The 16,703-nt window shown below is 51.1% G+C and overlaps 1 protein-coding gene across 4 annotated transcripts in view; it reads right to left on the reverse strand.

Moving 5' to 3' along the window:
* TRAF5 (TNF receptor associated factor 5) overlaps positions 1-14,071 on the reverse strand; it is a 49,356-nt gene extending 35,285 nt beyond the window's left edge. For 3 of the 4 annotated variants that reach the window (XM_039230150.1, XM_039230152.1, XM_039230151.1), the window contains exon 1: positions 13,958-14,071. The gene's annotated coding sequence lies outside the window, so the exon portion shown is untranslated. Of the gene's footprint in view, positions 1-4,777; positions 4,887-13,957 lie in introns of those variants that run through there. The other variant, XM_039230153.1, reaches the window with a different exon arrangement.
* Positions 14,072-16,703: the final 2,632 nt, after the last annotated feature.

The raw sequence follows: 16,703 nt of genomic DNA on the forward strand, positions 1-16,703 counted from the left end.
ACACATTTTCCTCCTCCCTTCACCCAATGCATTATTCTGCATTCATGCTTACACTGGACTGTCTCCCACTAAACGTTCATTCATTCAATCACTTTGTGTAAATCATTCCCTTGCTGAGAACCTACTGCATGCAGACACTGAGAGGGAAACAGAAATGCAGCACGGTGGGGTGGATTCTCCCCACCCGACGCCCCCACCAAGCAGCACCTGCATGGGCCATTTAGCCCCCTCCCCTCCCTTCCATTTCTGGCTCCAGAAGTGCCTGGAGACCTGTGTCCCCCCTATGGTCCCACGGGCACGTCCCTGCAGCCTTGCCTGCTCTCCTAGTTCATCTGTACCCTGCACTTGAACAAGCTGGGGGGGCCCTAAATCATCTGAGTGTTAGCGGGGGGATGGGGAGTGAGTAGGTAGTTTGGAAACGCATATTGTGTTAGTTCCATGACCTAAACTGTAATCACACAATCAGACCTGCTGATTAGTCTGTCCTAAATCATCGCCCTCCTGCCCTTTATGTGGCATTTGGTACTTCCTCCTTGAAACCCCCTGATCCCTTGGCCCTGATCCTTCCCCCTACAACCAACCACACTTCTGCAGGCTCCATGCAGGACTCCCCTGAGACTGGGTCAGCCTCTGTCCCTCATTCTTCCCAGAGTCTCACCTCCCCTCATGGGAAAGGCCTCCTCATCCCAACGGGACTTATTTCCAAATGTGGGTGGGGATCCCTACTTCATCACATCCTGGGCTGTCAGCTCAGCCTCACTGCTGTCTCGCCCTCTCTCTTCCCAACCATCCTATTTTCTCATGAAGACAGGGAGACTGAGATTCCAGTGGCCGGGCAGGCAGAGCCACACGGCAGTTTGGATACATGACCAACAGACAATGGTTTAGATAAGGCTGAGAATTTAGAAGCCTTCGCCTGCCCCATCCCTCTTCTTGGCCCAAGGGTGCTCCGAGGAAAGGGGAGAGACCTGAGACCACCCTAGACAGGCTGCAGAACAGACATGCCAAGCCACCTTGGCCTGATCTTTTAGCGACTTTTAGCTACCAAAGGCCAACATCGTTCTGGCCATGCTTCATCTCCCACACATGCTCACGCACAACGGCCCCTGTGCTGGGTTCACATCTCCAAAGCTGACCACAGATGTGTGACACACTGCCCACTGCCTCAGGGCTGGGTGAGGCTGTGGCTGGGACATGAGCTGAGGTTCTGTGAGAGGCAGACAGAGCAATCCCTCTTGATCAGCGGTGAGGCCAGCTCTGGCCCCGGTCCCGGGAGGAAGCAGATGGGACAGAGATGGCCCTCTCATCCCAGCTTGAAGGGAGAAGCTTCCTGAAGTCTATTCCAGGCGCACCCCAGACACCCTGCCCACACACAGGTGGGCGTCCTAGAATCCTGCTCACAGAACGCTACAGACAACACTGGGCATACACTGCTCATACAACACTGGGCATCGGGATCTTGAGATCAGGACAGCAGAAGAGGGAGAGAAGGAAGGGAGCCCGGGGGGGGGGGGGGACCCAAGAAAGAATTTGAAAGAATGGCTTTTCCTCCCCAAAATTGAGCCAGTCAATTGTGAAAGGGCTTAAGAGCTGAGGTGGCCAATGCTGTCACAACTTTTTAAAAACAGTGAAACTCACCAAACCAAGTCTCATGCAGAAATATCAGTAAAGAAAAAAGTGTACAGGGGCGCCTGGGTGGCTCAGCTGGTTAAGCGTCCAACTCTTAATTTTGGCTCAGGTCATGATTTCCCAGCGTTGTGGGATAGAGGCCCTCGATGGGCTCTGCTTAAGACTCTCTTCCTCTCTCCCTCTGTCTTAATCCCCTTTTGTGCTCTTTCTCTCTAAAATAAAATAAATAAATAAATAAATAAAAAGTGTACAGAGGAACTATTTTGGTTGAAGCAAGGCCTGTTGGGCTTCCTGCAATCTATCCCCCTCCGGCAACTTTTTTTGGGCGATCTTAGGGGTTCCACAGTTTGCTTTTTCAAGATAATGATAATAATAACACCACTGACACACACTGGTACTTAGTAGTTTCTATTTTTTACATACAACATCATACCCAGTCCTTGCACTAACCCTGTGGCAATATCATCACATTTCTGATGAAGTACCTGAGGCCCCGAGCTGTCAATCAAATTCCCCCAAATCGCACAGCAGGCACATGGTAGTGCAGGAATGTGAATCTAGGCCTCCTGACACCACGTCCAGTGCTAGAGGGAAATGCACCACATCCCAAACAACACCAAGACAGAGGTCTCGGTGAGAGCCAGGACAGTGACGAGGCCAGCTCTGGACCCAGACCGCTGGGTTCCATTCCTTCTGCCATTCACTTACTTATGTCCGCTTTTCCTCATCTAGGAAATGGGACAATAGTAGCTGCCTCTAAGGCTTGGAGCTAAGATTGAAGGTGTTAAGGGGCACCTGGGTGGCTCAGTCGGTTAAGCGTCCAACTTCGGCTCAGGTCATGATCTCACGGTTCGTGGGTTTGAGCCCCGCATCGGGCTCTGCTGACAATTAGCTCGGAGCCTGGAGCCTGTTTTGGATTCTGTGTCTCCCTCTCTCTCTGGCCCTCCCCTGCTCATGCTGTCTCTCTCTCAGAAATAAATAAAACATTAAAAAAAATTTTTAAAAAAGATTGAAGGTGTTAATCCACGTAAATTACTAGCACACAGAGCTTGACACATAAATAAGCACTAAATATTCACGCATATCCATCCTTCACTCCTGTCAGCACATATTCAGTGCCTGCTGTGTGCATACGCTTCTGCCTCATTCTTTGGAGGGAGGTGGTGGAGTGGGGGTCAAACCCCAGTTACCAGACAGTTCCTGTCCCCAAGAGGTTTTAAGTCTAGGTGGGGACCATGCTTATATACAAAGTACACCAACAATGTGCTCTCAGAGTGTGCCCTGGAGCATGATACAGAGGCTGGCTTGGATACTCTACCCCAGAGAATCAGACCTCTGGGTCAGAAGTCTATTTGTTACAATCTTTTAGGCCACCCTAATTAAAGTATTTCAGAATCGGGATCTCTCAGTAGTAGCCAGATTCTATAGCCAGTTACCGTGTGAGACGTACAGAGCTAGACCATTGGGCCAGCTTCTAGACCACGCCTCTTCCTCCTCACTGGCTGCTCCTCATGTCCCCATCTCTCAGAGGGCCCAGGCTGGTGCCGGACCTCTTCTCCCTTCTATCTACACCCACCCTCTGGTGAGCTCTTCTTGGCTCCTCCCTTCGATGCCATCCAAGGCTGACAGTGCTCCGATTTCTACCTGCAATCGGGACCTCTCCTCATTCCATGTGCCTAGTCCATACCTCCATGTCCGTTCACCAGGCACCCCACCCAACCTGCTCCTCCCATGGCCTTCCTCCACCTCAGTAAAATGCTGTCACAATCACCATATATTGCTTGGACCAAAACTTTTGAGTCACTGGCCCTTGGCTCTTCTTACTCTGCACCCCACAACACAAATCCTGCCAGCTCTTCTTCCAAACATACCAACTGCTGCTCCCTACTTTCAGCACAAGCGTCCAAGTCTAAGCCAGTGTCCTCTCCCTATGGGACACAGCATTCATCTCTCAGCTGGCCTCTTGTCTCTGTCCTTCCCTGTACAGCCCAGTCACAACCCAGCAGCCAGAGCCATCCTGTTAAAAACACAAGTCAGATATGCCACTCCCCTGCTCCAATGGCCCCCAGGTCACTCAGGGTTAAAGTCAGTGTCTTTTGAGTCCAACGTGATCTGGCCTGTCCTCATTTTCTAGCACTCTCCACCTGTTCACACACTCTAGCCGCATGGCCTCACTTTTTCTTGACTAGTACAAGAGTCATTATTTGCTGTCTGTCCCCAACATCTGAATGGCTTGTTCCTGCACTTCAGGTATCTGTGCAAATGTTCCCTCTCAAGTGAGGTCTTCACCGACTGCCCCACTTGGAAACACAACTATCCCTAACCACACGCCCCGTCACCTGATGCATTCTTCTCCAAAGCACTCACCACCATCAGGCATTTGAGGTTTACGTCTTTACTGCCTGTCGTCCCCAGCCAGAATCCAAGCTCCAGGAGGCAGAGGTGTTTCCTCTGTTTGCTGAGGCGCTGATACTTAGAAGGGCGAACATGACAGGCACACCATAAATACTCACCGAAAGACTGAACGGCTGCCTTAACGGAATTCTGCAAAAAGCAGGAAAGCTTCTCTCCTACCTACCCTGCTTCCCAGTACCTAAAACTTCTCATCTCAACTGTTTCTTAGTCCTGAAATTCCACCAGTTACAGCTAGACAGGGCAAAGCTGGCTAAGGATGGCTGACTTGAGGGAAGCCTGGGTGGCTCAGTCAGTTAAGTGACTGATTCTCGGTTTCTGTTTAGGTCATGATTTCACAGTTCGTGGGTTTGAGCCCCACATTGGGCTCCACGCTGGCAGTGCGGAGCCTTCTTGGGATTCTCTCTCTCTCTCTCTCTCTCTCTCCCTCTCTCTCTGCCCCTCCCCTACTCACGCTGCCTCTGTCTCTCTCAAAATAAATAAATTTAAAAAAATTTTTTTAAAAAACTATGGCTGACTTGGGGAGGGGTAGTGAGTGTCAGGAGGGAGGGTCTAGCCGTACAGGGCTGGAACAGCTGAGTTTGAGCCATGCTCCTTGGTGCCACTAACATGAACCAGCCTCTGGCGAGATGTCACAGGGGCCAAGTACCTGGGAAGGAGGGGAAAACGTTGAGGAGGATTTTTAAAGGTAGACAGGCCAACAATTCAACTCAAGAAACATGTAGAGGGCCCTCACCCAGGTGCCTCACAAGGTGCTGGACAGCTGAAATCACATTTGCCAGGGTCCTTTTCTGGGGGCTTCACCATGCGAACAGGTAACAAGAGTCTGAGGCCAGGTTTTCCTTTTCAGCTCACTCTCTTGTTTTCAGTATCTATTTCAAACCTTTCTCTTTTCTGCAAACCCTGACCACACCCCCCGGGCCTCACCCAGAAACTTCACTTCCTATTGCACAGAAAAAAATAGAAGTCTTCAGACCAGAAAGACCTCCACTTCCTGCCACCAGACCTATGTGTCTCCCTGCACAGGGGCCCCTGCTCTGCGCTCTCCCTCTCAGGGCGTGTGAGAGGTGACCTCTGAATGAAGCCAACTTCTCCCTGTGTCCTGGACTCCCACCTCCTCAGAGGGCTTCACATCCACTGTCACCCGTCCCACTTCCTTCATCGCCAACCTCTCTCTTCCAGCTGGCTCCTTCCGTCACTCTCTCCAGTCTCTCTGGAGATCAAGGTAACACTAAAAACCTTCACTCTTGTATTTCTTGAAAGTTCGACCTCTCCTTCCTCTCACAGCCAAACCTCTTCACTCATCCTCACCCTCACACAGTGGAAGGACTGTCTCCACGGTCTCTCTTCAGTCCAGTCCTCAGCCGGCTCGGGCCTGGCTCACACCCCAACCAAACCACCCAAATCGGTGACCGCTGGCTCACTAACGCCAATGGTCCATTTTCAGTCTTCATTTTACCTGGCTTCTCAGCAACATCTGACACTGTTGCCCACCCCCCATGCCCTCCCCCAAGCACACACTCTCCCATTTAGCTTCCCTGAAATCACACTGTCCAAGAACAGCGACAATATATGAACTAACAACTTCCAATTCTCTCTCTCTCCATACATCCTCTGCATCTAGACCCACATAAAGGCTGCCTACTGAGTGCCTCCTTCCAATTGTCTTGCAGATACTCCAAAGCCAACGCATCCCAAACTGAACTGACATCTCCTCTCCTAAGCTGCTCTCCCCAGAGCTACCTCTTGGTAAAGATCCAACTCTTCTATCTTCCTGCCGTTGCCAGACACTTGGCATCATCCGGGCGATCCCTTCTCTCTCCTCCCCCAAATCCCATCAGTCACAGAGGCCCCCTGAGTGTACCTAACAGGTACAGTCCGCCTCCTTCTCTCCACCCCCACGACCAACACCCTGATTCACGCCAGCATCCCTCTCACTTGGGCCACAGAACAGCCTCCTACACCCGGTCTCCCTCACCCACTTGCTCCTCCAAGTATTCTCCACACAGAGCCTGACTGAGCTTCTGAAAACACCAAGCTGTGTCACTCACACAATCTTCTCACAGCCTCCCATTTCCCTTAATGTTCCAAAGCCCTAACTCATGCTGCAGTGGCCCTGCCCAATCTCTAGGGTCGTCTGGGAGCCCCCCTCCTTCCCTACCTCTTATTCTCCATTCTCCTTGCTCTTTTTAAGTTTTTATTTATTTATTTTGAGAGAGAGAGAGAGAGAGAGATTGAACATAAATAAGCAAGGGAGGAGCAGAGAGAGAGGAAGACAGAGAAGCAGGCTCTACACAATCAGCACAGAGCCCGACCCGGGGCTCAAACTCATGGAATGTGAAATCATGACCTGAGCTCAAATCAGGAGCCAGATGCTTAACCAATTGAGCCACCCAGGTGCCCTTGTTTGCCATTCTTTTTACAAGTGGCAAACCTGCCCTCCTTACAGCCTTCACCCCTAAGGCTGGTCTCCCTTTGCTCAAGCTGCTGTCTCCACTGGAAACATCCTGTCCTCCCCCTCCCCTAACCTCTTTCTGAGCGAAACTCAGAGGCCCAGCTTAAGCATCACATATCCAGCCAGGCCTTCACATGCCTCCTTGGCCAGGTTAGGTCCCCTCTTCCAAATAGCATCCTCTTCCAATTATCATGCTGTACTTCTCCATAGCACTTAATGTGACTACAATTCATTTTTGTATGTAATTATCTGTTCACTATTAACCTGCACCAACAAACGGAAAGCAGGGCTGGGGCCACGTCTTTTTCAAGTTGCTGGCACAGAGCAAGCACTCAAGTATCTGAGTGAACGAATAGTTGCCATTTTGGGTGCCTACAATATGCCAGATATTGTGGCTAGAAGCTTTACATGGGTTGTTCCATTTTGCACAGCAACCCATTGAGTGTGGGCACCAGCTTTATTTTCCTGTTCATGTTCTACCGATAAGGATTATATAACACAGCTGGTAAGTGCTGGCTGGTCTCTCAAAGCCACTACACCCCACTTCCCTCTGTACTCCCACAGTGCTCACTCAGTGCCTCACACACAGTAGGTGCTCAACTGAAAAGGATGGATGGAATGACCCACTATCAAGGGTGTAGACTTCACCCTTGAGGTCTACAAAGAAGAATCACTATTCCCCTCTTGCACAGGAGGGAAGAAAATGGAGTGAGGGCTTCCAAGGGTCACCCAGCAGTAGGTGGCCATGCTGGGTTTCGGATCCCAGGTCTTCTGACTCCTATCTAGAGTGATTTTCTCTACAGCATAACCATAGCTAGGCACTGCCAGGTGGAATTATGCAGGCAAGCTGTGCAGAAAAGAGGTAACATCGGGCCTGAGACTGCCATCCTTAGGAAGTTCTGCTTCTAAGGATGGCCCTTGGTTAACATCTTAGAGGGTGGGTTTGACGCCAGTTCTCCTAACTGATTAGGGAGGCTCACGGTCCCCAAACTTTTGCAAACAATGTGGTTATTGCTGAGCACCTGCTTTTCTTCTGGAAGTCTGGAATTTTGGTATATGTTAGGCAAAGGGTGCCTACATGACCAGTAGAAACCCTGGGCACTGAGTCTCAAATGAACTTCTCTGCTAGACAACATTTCACATGTTGTCACTATTCAGTGCTGGAGGAATGACATGACCTATGTGACATCAATGGTGGAGAAGACTCTCGGACCTTGCGCCTGACTTCCTCTGGACTTTGCCCCATGTGCCTTTTCCTTTTGCCGATTTTGCTTTGGATCCTTTCACAGTAATGAATCATATCTGTAGGACTATATGCTGAATCCTATGAGCCCTCAGGGAAAATCATCGAACCCGGGTATGGTCTTGGGGAAGCCTTCCTAACAAGAGATGAATTTGAGTTTTCTTTCAAAGGGGGGAGGAGCATGAATTAGTAGATTAAAACAGGAGGCATTTTAGGCAGAAGAAATGATCTGAAGAAAGTTAGGAACAGGTAAGTCAGGTGTAAAAGGCCCTATAGCTGTTGAATAAGCCAAAGCAGAGCGGATATTGAGTGAATCAAGCGTTATGGCTGCAGGGGGAAGAGATGGATGCTAGAGAAGTCACGTGTGTTCCAATGATCCAGCATCAATGAAGTGAACCACGTGAGGTCGCACATATGGAATTAGTGTCAAGAAAGGACTGAAAGAAGGTCGTATCTGCCTGTCCATAGCTAATATCCATGGCATCGGACATTTCTCAGAAAGGTCTGCCGGAAGTGCCACTGAGCAGTTGAAGCAACCACCCAAATTACTGGCTTGTCAAATAAACCACTTCAATGTGAGGGAATCAATCTGCTCCAGAATAATCTACTTCCCATCCATTAAGGGCAATTATTCACTCCTTCCTCTATCCCTTTGAACTGCCTTTGCCCATAGTCCCATATCCCTTCCCATCCCTCTCGTCCACTTCTCCTCACTTCTCAGGAGGGCTTCCTGGAATAATCCCACGCAACTGATGAATCGCTTCTTTTATTCGGCAACTACTTAGGTCTTAAGCCTTCACCTGATGTTAAATTATTTGTCTTTCACCCAGGGAAGCATGGTAAATTTTCCTAGGTTTTAGCGTAGGTATCTGCCCAGCCTCTTCCTCAGAATCTTAATGTTGTGAAGGCAGAAGAGGGACTTTCATGACTGTTTAACTTCACTCCACCCACTTGCCTCCAACCTCTGGCCTCAAGGGCCCCTCTACAAATGCAAATGGAAGGCTCAGAACACAGCCACCCTCCTCAGTAAGGGAGCGTGGAAACGGCTCTGGAGGGCAATTCTGCACCCAGCCAACCTCACTCCACATTTTGCTCTGCTTGCATAGCTGGATCCCATTAAAGGACTTCCCTGTTCCTCGTGATCACGCCAGTGCCTGTATTTGGCTCCCCAAATTCATTTTATTTCTTCTGCCAGGTCTCTATGTCACCTTCCTACCAGCACTACTATCCCTCCAAGGTGGCAGCTGCTGTGCTGCTGTGCTGTGCTGATTCTAAAGGCTGGAATCCTGTCCCCAAAACTCTCTCCCTGGGCCTGATCCATTATCTGATGCTGCCTGCCCTCCTCTCTGACTCCTGTCTGCCAAGGGCTTGTCCCAGCTTATCCCACAAGTCCTGTTCCATCCCAGCTCATGTCCCTGGCCGGCCGCTGAGCTCTGCTTGGTGGAGAGACTTTAAAGTGGCAGCAATGGGCTAGTTTAAATGATGGTCTACCCTGGAACTTGGCAGTTCTTTTGTTTGTCTGTTTTTGATTTAATGTGAATGCCTTTAGGCTCCACACACAATTTCCACCTCCCCAGAGACCCCACAGCTCCTTATTGCTATCAAACACATAGAAGAAGAAAACCAGCTTTCCTGAGTACCCGCCGGACACTAGGCTCTGTGTAAATATTGGCTCATTTCATCCTTCCAGCAACCCCAAGTGGGTGACATTACTATCTCTATTTACCACCGGAAACGGAGCCTCATGGAAGTTGGGCAACTTGCCCAGATCATACAACTACAGATCAGCAAGTCATAAATTCGTTCGAACCCAGCTTCTGAAGTCCACGCTATTTCCACTATGCATTTAGGCGGCCCCTCTGCGGCAGTGCAGGAGAGGAAACGGAAGGGCAGGAAAGTGAGTGAATGCACAATCAAGGTAGTACAGGAGAGAGGTCGAATGGATGTGTCAAATGGACGTGAACTCAGGGTGCAGCGCTGGGGGCCAGACCCGGCTGGGGGAGACAGGCCAGAGGTGACTGTAGAACAGTGATGTCTGCACTGGCGAGGGAGAACTCAGAGGGAGGCACAACTTGGGACATGTGTCTGAGAGGCTCCAGAAACATCACGACAAAGATTCTGTGTCACAAATCAAACTGGCCAGGAACAGAGCGGGGTGAGAGACAATCTTTCCTGAAGAGTGCTGGTTTGAGCCCTGGGAGGAGAGGAGGGCTCTAGGGAGAGGAGCTCAGGGGATAGAGGGCCAGCCTAAGGACACAGCCTGGGCCTCATGCTGGCACTTGCAGGGTGGGAGGAGGATGAGAAGCTCAACGAAGGGAACGTCAGTGGGGACAGTGGGGCTCCCTCCAAGGAGATGGCAACAGCTGCAGAGCAGGCTGGCGACTGAGGATTACCAGGCCCCAGAAACCTTCGGGCAATCTGAGAGGCAGGGCAGGTGCACAGAGCAGGGTGAGGAATACATAAGTGCAAGTGCTGGCTGCTGTTTCCAGAAGCTTCTCAGTGAAAAGGAGAGAAGAAGAGCTGCAGAAACATGGGGTGTTCCTGTTTAACTGGGGATGAGCTAGTGGGGCACAGGAAGAGGTCAGTGGTAAGGAAACGATGGAGGGAGCCCATGAGAGGGAGAAAAGGGCTGAATCAGGGGTGTCGGTGGAGAAGGTGCTCTCCCTCCTGTGGGTCAGGAGAGTACCTCTTCCCCGAGAGGAAACAGACCATGGAGGACATCCCAGGGATGCTCTGAACTGGAGAGGAGAGCAGCTGGTGGAGCGCAGGTCCAGCAATGAGCTGGGGGCAGCTGCTGAAAGTGAATGGGTCCTCCTTCCCTGTTCACACACCCCGGGAGGGGTGCTCCCCGGGCTCTGTCATTCAACGCAGGGCCCGCAGACCCCCTGCAGGTACGGGCAGAGGCACCCAGCTGGGCCACAGCGCCATCTAAGCATGCACCACCAGCAACCTCCAGACAACAATACGCAGAATGTACTCCTCACTGTTGCTGCAAAAGGACTTTGAATTTTTCTGTCAGGACTGGAGACTATTTTCACTTTTATTTCCTCTCTAGTCCTCTGGCCCACTTCCTCACAAGACAGGGCCTGCCAAGGGCCATGTGGGTTAACTACTGTCTGACCCTCCAAATCAAGCTTTCCTCTGGGCAAAACAACAAACTCAGTGGGGCCCAACCCTGGCCTCGGAAGTGGCAGGAACTCGCTAGCCCTGAGGATCGCTTCTGCCCTGTGACACGGTGCTCTCTACCCCCAACAAACACGCAGATACCCACCTCGCTCTGCTGGGACGATGACTCCTGCCCCAGAAGAGCCCCAGTAAAAGCCACCATCTGGGCAGAAAAAGCTCTTCAGAGACTGGGTCAGTCACTGCTCCCCCCTTTCCTTGGTCTGTTAGTCCTTAAAGACCTCCAATCAGTGACGAGGGTGTCAGGTGGTCTTTGATGAATGCCTTTGTGGTTCCCTCACGCTCCTCCTGCCCATATTTCTGGCTTCTTCTGGCCAAAATACCAGGAGAAAAGCATAGGAATTGGATTCGGTATACTTGGGCTGGGGTCCTGGCTGGTTCCTATCTTCTGTGAGATCTTTCCAGTCACTTCTGAGCCCTAGCTTGCAACGGGGAAAGAGGAAGGAATAGCACCTGTCTTTCTCTTCTCTCAGGGGGCCTGCGAGAAGTTCATCAGGTCAGAAAGGCTATTTTCAACTTGCACAGGGCTCTTGTGATCCCTGGGGTCTAAGCAAGTCCTGCTGGCAGCTCAGCCTCTCTGTCCAGAGCCCCACCGAGCACACGTTCCCCAGCAATCAGTCCCAAGGGAGACACATCTCAGATGAACACGACACAGACATTTGTTTAGGCCTACTCTATGCAGATTCCAGGACCCAAACCAGAATAGACACAGGTCTTGCCCCAAGTTCAGTGAATTGGGGAAGAGCTAACAGAGCAGGCATCTGTCCATGCGGTGCCCCAGGCAGAGAGCCTCTAGGAGACCCTGCTCCATGCCGTTGGGAACATACCAGACCTGTGTTATCAGAGTCCAGACTGAAGAGGAGATGGAGCAAAGGAACCAGGCACCTTAGAGATGCAGACCGGGCCCAGCAGTGGAAGCTAAAGGGTTATTACACTCAGGACTTCCCCCTCACCATCTGGGAGATGAGGAGAATAATCCTGTGTTGGCCTGACTCACTAGGATATCAGGGAGAACAAAATGAGAACAGCAGTGAGAAGGTGCTTTAAAAAGGAAAGAGCTTTGCAAACATGGAATTCGTTTTTCTTCAGCGTCCTCCACCGCGAAGCTGAGATAATCACAGGTCTGTCTAAAGACTGTTGAGCCTTTCCCATGCCTAGCCTAACGGGACTGACTCAGAGGCATCCCGCTCCCTAGCTCTGCAAATCGCCCCCACTGAAATTATCCCAGTTAACACACTTAGTACTTCTGGTGGACGGGGCCTCCCTCTCCTTTCCGTACTCTTTCCACTGCCCTGAGACCCGTGGCGAATGCGTGCTCAGGTGATGCTGCTGACAGATGGAAATGCTGCCCACACTACCCTCATGGCCACCAACCTCAGCCCAGAGAACCTGAGAAAGTCACCTCCTCCATTACCGCCCCTCGGGCAGGACGTCCAGAGCCTGGCTCGCACAGGTGACTTTCTCCTGCCTCTGTCCGGGATCTGAGGGCCTACTCCTTCCAGAGTTCAAAACAAAACACTAATGAAAACAAGAAAGCCTCTACAGGGGCTAGACATTTTCTGCTTCCATCTCACATCCATCTTTCCTGCAGCAATGACTGTACTGTGCCAAGTGGAGCAGAACCACGGGGAGGAGTGGTCAAATAAAGTTTTCACCCGAGCCATCAACTGTACTAAGTCCCTTTCATCGGCCATGTGACAGGGGCAGAGCCAGCAGCGGCACCCTGGGTTTGAGAGGCCCTGCCCAGCCTTTCCCAGCCTAAAATTCTCTCACACACTGAACTGTTCTATTCCCAGAAGTACGTCCATTTCTTTGCATTTTGTCTTCCAGAGCCCTTTTAAACCGCAAACATCTCTGGAGGAAGAAACCATATTCCACTGGCTCTAGTCACGCAGCACCTGTGCCCCATAAATATTTCCTGAATTAAACTGGTTACTAGATGCCTGTCCTCAGGGACAGGGGTCACAGCCCAGGGCTGTGGAGGGTGGGGCTGCAGGGACAGCCTTTTCCCAACCTCACCGCTGGCCTAGAGCAGCCCTGTCAGCCACAGCGAGATAACGGAATTCGGAGAAAGTAAATCTGAAATAGCCAAATATGGAAACTCTGCAGGAGGGGGCAGAACCAGCCGAGACAGAAAGCGGCAGAGGGGCCCAGTGGAGTCAGCGACAAGAGCGAGGCCCCAGTATTCACTGAAAAGACTCAAAATTGCCCAAACGCTGCAGAGTGGCAGTCAGGAGGCGATCTGGTCTGGAAAACCCAGATTCCACCAATCCTCTGGGTGTCCCTGGGCAACTCACTTCACCTCCCGGAACCTTGGTTTCCTCCAATACCCCTCCGAGCTCAGCTTGGGTGTGCATGCGTGTGTGTGTGTGTGTGTGTGTGTGTGTGTGTGTGTGTGTGTCTGTGTCTAAATGAGCACGCTCAATCGAACAGTTCGTGGAGGTTTCCATTCATTCCGATGTTAAAGTTTCATTTCGGAGGGCTCGGGTTGGAGAAGTCCTGCAGAAGTGGAGGGTGCGCCGAAGGGTACGGATGGAGAGCCAGGGCTTTGCAGAGCGTGCGTGCCGGGCGCGCCTGGAAATCGCCCCTCCAGGCCACAGCCGCGCTCTGCAGCAGCTCCCCAGCCCGAGACCCCTGGTCTCCGTCCGCGACACAACCCCTCCCAGCAAAGAAAACCCGCTCGGAGCCGCGGAGCCCAGCTGTGTCCCCGAGCCCCCAACAGCAGCCCCTCGCCCGAAGCAGCCGCCACCAACACAGCGGGTTCCCCCGCTGCCCCCACCCACCCACCGCGGCCGCCCCGCGCCCTCCCCGCGGTGGTCCGGAACTCTCCGGACGCCAGGAGACGCCAGCAGCCGAGCGCCAGGCGCCGGGAGGGGGCTGCGGGGCTCGTGCAGCTGTGGCGCTTTCGGTTTCAAAACAAACGGGACGAGCCGAAGAACGCTCCTCAGTCCCCTCACTCCACCCTACAGCCGCGGGGCTTGGGGCTTATCAGCGCGGCGCGGCCACCGCCCCGGCGGCGACCTGCCGGGACTCACGTGTGGCTCGGCGCGGAGGCTCAGCCGGTGCTGGTCCGCAGGCTCGCGGCTACTCCAGGAAGCGGCCCGCGACCAGGCGGGGGCCAGGCTCTCAGCCCCCCCAGCCCTGCTCGCAGAGCCCGGCCTGGGGAGGAAGGAGGGCGGGCCCGGGACCCGGGAAGGGCGGGGCCTGGGGCGGGGCCCCGGAGCGGTCGGGGCGAGGGGCGCAGGCCGCGGGGGAAGGGCGGACGCGTCGGGAGGTGTCGGGTAGGACGTCGAGAGTTACTGAGCAGTTAGAAATCTAACCGAACCTCACTGGAATCACAAGTACCTACAAACAAAAAGCATCTCAGATTTTCCTCAAGTGCCTTGGAACTGTACACATCTTACCCTTCAACCTGGGACAACAAAGCTCGGCCAGTCCTTACCTGTTTTGACTCCCTTAGCTCAAGGTCTCGGGTCTGGTTTGAACCAGTCCTTCCCCATCTTCCTTAGCAGTAGCACAAATTCGCCTGCCTTGCTGCTGGTCTAGCAATCCCTTAGAGTTGTTGAGGTTGACCTTGACCTTCGACCAAGGGCGTCCCAAGTATCTCTTTGGATCTTCAAAACAACCTTGTGAAGTAGGCTTGGTCCTTCTCAGTTTACCGATGAGCTATCTGAGGTCCAGAGAAGTGACCTGAAGTGAAGTGCCCGAAGGTGGACACTCAGCAAGTGCTTGTAGCTACAACTGAAATCCAGCCTTCCAGACTCCTAAACACAGGACTCTTTCTTACAATACTTCTCTCCATGAGCATATGTTTGTTTGTTTGTTTTTACAAATAGTTTATTGTCAAATTAGTTTCCACATAACACCCAGTGCTCATCCCCACAAGTGCCCTCCTCCATGCCCATCCCTCCCTCCCCCCCACATCCATCAGTCCTCAGTTTTTGTCAGCATTCAAGAGTCTCTCATGGTTTGCCTCTCTCCCTTTCCCCCACCATTTCCCCCCTTCTTCTCCCCCTTGTTCCTCAGTTAAGTTCCTCCTAATCCTCCTATATGTGCAAACATGTGATATTTGTCCTTCTCCGCCTGACTTATTTCGCTCAGCATAACACCCTCAAGGTCCATCCATGTTGCTACACGTGGCCAGATTTCATTGTTTCTCATTGCCGTGTAGTATTCCATGGTATAGATAAACCACATCTTCTTGATCCATTCGTCCGTTGATGGACACTTAGGCTCTTTCCATGTTTTAGCTATTGTTGAGAGTCATGAGCATATGTTCTGAATGATATGGGTAGGCTATATAAATTTCCTCTGTGGAGGTCCATGGAGCATGAAGAGTGAGGACTTTGGAATGAAATAGATCAGAACTCCAATTCTAGCTTCCTCACTTTCAGTTAGGCAACCGTGGGCAAGTTGATTGTACTGAGTGAGCTTCAATTACTCATCAGTAAAAGGGGGAGAATTAGTAAAATGCACCACCCAGATATGCATAGGAGCCAGGCAGAAACAGACAGGAAGGAGGCTGAGGTTGCAATCATGGCGGAGGGGGAGGGACACTGGTGCACTAAAGAGCTTGGGCAGGATCTGGAGGAGCAGGCAGGCTCAGACTCTGTGCCAGTCTGTCCTCCTGTGGTCTCTATTTTTCAACAAGAGCCAGAAATCCAGATTCCAACTTTTTGATTGGTGAGCCAGATTAACCACTCCAGTGGGCATTGCTTTGGGACTCTAGATCCACCTCACAATCGTGTGTGAAATAAAGAAGATAGCATTTCTGCATTCCTGAAACAGAGTAGGCGCTCTGTGAACCTCACTCTCTCTCCTTGTTCCCTCATACATCTTCTCTTATCATTCCTACTTCCTGACTCATTCCCCACCCCCACCCCCACCTCTACACACACCCTGACCAGCATCTATAAGTCCTTGTTGATATGTTTTGTGAAGGTACATCTCCTTTCACTGGCTAGAAACATTTGCAGATATGCGCTGGGCTCTTGGTACTGTCACTGACTGTGATTCCATGGTTTCTCCCCGCTCCTCTTCCAATCAACTGAATAAAGCAGCCAATTTGTCCCTAGAATCATATCTGAGTTGTAACTACAATGAAATCAGATGCTTGGACAGATAGTGAATCTTTAGCTGTGGGAAGTGGGGGCTGCATGATTTCAGGGCTAGGAAGTTGGGAGATAGAGGAATTTTCAATAGGTGTTAGTGTTAGTCAGAACTGAAGGTCATGTTCCCAGCTCCCCATATTGATCACAGAATCCTGGGCAAGGTGTCTGGGAGAATAGAAGATGGACCCTTGGAATAGACCAGTCTGATGGAAGAGACATGATCTCTTTCTTCAAGGATCTTGAAGATGGATGGGAAGGACAGAATGTAAATGCACATAGAAAACCAGTATTAAATACTTGCAGGTGATAGTTAACATTTATTTTCTTATTATATACCAGGTACTGTGCTCAGTGCTTTGTTCATATCAAACGATTAATCATCAACCCTATTTTATAGATAAGAAAATGCATCTCATGAATAATTTGCCCAATTGCAAAATTCTTAGTTTGGGAAAGGTAGGATTTTAACCTTGGAAGTCTGGTTCTAGTGCTCTTAACCACTATCTGTGTGTAAATTCAAACAGAACAACTTTAAGAAGGAGACAAATGTTAGCAGTTTTAGTGTTCTGAAAATATCTGCAATGTTACAAAGAGAATCCAGTCTTCAAACTAAATCCATCTAATAAAAATAAGGACAAGATTGGACTATATACCAAGTTTTGACACAGAA

Source organism: Hyaena hyaena, unplaced genomic scaffold, assembly GCF_003009895.1.
Source record: "Hyaena hyaena isolate Hyena2069 unplaced genomic scaffold, ASM300989v1 scaffold_43, whole genome shotgun sequence".
In the NCBI taxonomy this organism is placed as follows: domain Eukaryota; kingdom Metazoa; phylum Chordata; class Mammalia; order Carnivora; family Hyaenidae; genus Hyaena; species Hyaena hyaena.